Source organism: Meles meles, chromosome 7, assembly GCF_922984935.1.
Source record: "Meles meles chromosome 7, mMelMel3.1 paternal haplotype, whole genome shotgun sequence".
NCBI lineage: Eukaryota > Metazoa > Chordata > Mammalia > Carnivora > Mustelidae > Meles > Meles meles.
In genome coordinates, this window is record NC_060072.1 from 49315660 (window position 1) to 49317579 (window position 1920).

Consider the following 1920-nt stretch of genomic DNA (forward strand, 5'->3'; position numbering starts at 1 on the left):
ATCTACTATAGACTCTACTGTAGACAATTTACTGGCAACATTTTATATCTATTCATTTTTCATTCCTCCCATGATCTCCTAATCCATCTTATTTTTGATGCATTTCATGGTATATTTATATGTTGACTTTAATTAATGCTATTGGTATTACTAATGTTAATGGTGACAAAATATTTCAACTGCATAGTGTCATTCAGTTAAGCAAGTGTTCCTTCAAAATTACTCTATGGGAAAATTCCCTTCTGAGGAAAATACAACAATATTATCTTTTGCTGGTAAGGAAATATAAGGATTAGCATTAAATATCTATGTAATGTAATGTGTATATTTATTTTAACATTTAATTACTTTTATAACAACTTGAAAATGTTAACCATTTGACCAAAAATATATTTTTTAGGATTTAATTATCACTTGACAGAGAGAGACACAGGGAGAAGGAACATAAGCAGGGGGAGTGGGAGAGGGAAAAAGAGGCTTCCCACTGAGTAGAGAGCCCAATGCAGGGCTCGATCCCAGAACCCCGGGATCACGACCAGAGCTGAAGGCAGACACCCAATCACTGAGCCACCCAGGCGCCCCTGAGCAAAAATATTAATAAATGATTACTACTTACTTGGCCAGTATTGTTTAGAATAAAGCATCAGTTAGAACTGACTGTTAAGTATTAGCATGCATCTGATTTTTGTTCTTGTGCCCTTAAATGTTGGAGATATAAGTAACAGATGATTTTCATTAAATAAGGACTTTTGGTATTGGTTTTATTTAAGGACACCAGGCAGTGGTTCTCTTCTCACCCAAATATCTCCCACATCTGCCTGAAATCCACTGTCACGTTTCATGGCTTTGGGGAGATCCTGTAAAAATGCTAAATAAGATTCTTCAGTGCCAAGAAATTCCCTGCTTTCCTCAGTCCTCCTGGACAATCTAACCAGAATAGGAAGACCAACAGATGCCATATGCTACCAACAGGGAGAAGGTAGAAATAGTCTTGCTGCCTGGTATTTTGGTGTCTTGGAAATACTCAGCTTCACCGAGGTGCCCACGAAATAAGCCTTTTGCCAGCTTCCGTGTACTTGGTGTCCATATAGACTGGATTCTCACACTAATTTTCTGCCTATTTCTCCAGTTTCTTAAATCCCAAGCTAGCTTGATGATGTGGGGGAAGGCAGTACTGATTCCTGTCTATCTCTTACTTGTTCCTCTGTATACTTTGGAGATGCCACAAATATAGATATATCTCACTTAAATCATGACCCAAGTACTAGTATGAATTGAAGACAGCTTATGTTCGTACTGCCTTCCATCCTGTACCCACAGCCACTGGATTAGATTCCCTGAATATACATGCTGATGCTAGTTTGAATGGGGCCTATGCTTGGATAGTAGAGATTAAGCTTCTGATTGCTACCACTTATTGGTACTGATTGCTACCACTTACAATCCTCATATTGTAATCTAATGATCTTGGTTCCTCCCTTCTATTTTGATCCACAGGGATGTTCTAGACCAACTTAAACTTTTTGGCACACCCAGGGTACAAGAAAATGGATGCTGTAGTCAAGCAATGCTGTGTTCAAATTTTGGCTCTGTCACTTATGATTGTGAGATTTTTGCTAATGCCTTAATCTCCTTAAATTTCAGTTTCTTCAGGAGGAAAATAAGGTCACCATAACACCTTCCTCATTGAGTGTTTATGACTTTTTACTAAGATAAATGTTTGAAAAGTACCTAATATATTGTGGTAAAGAGTAAGTTTAAGAAATGGAAGCTTAAAACAAAAGGTGAAAGTACCAATATTATTCTAGACATTTAAAGCCATTTCCAAAATAAAGTGAGTTCTAAATACATAAATAAGTAACTTATAAATGTATTTTTATTCATTACTATTTTTTGACATGTTGCTATGCAAACATTATT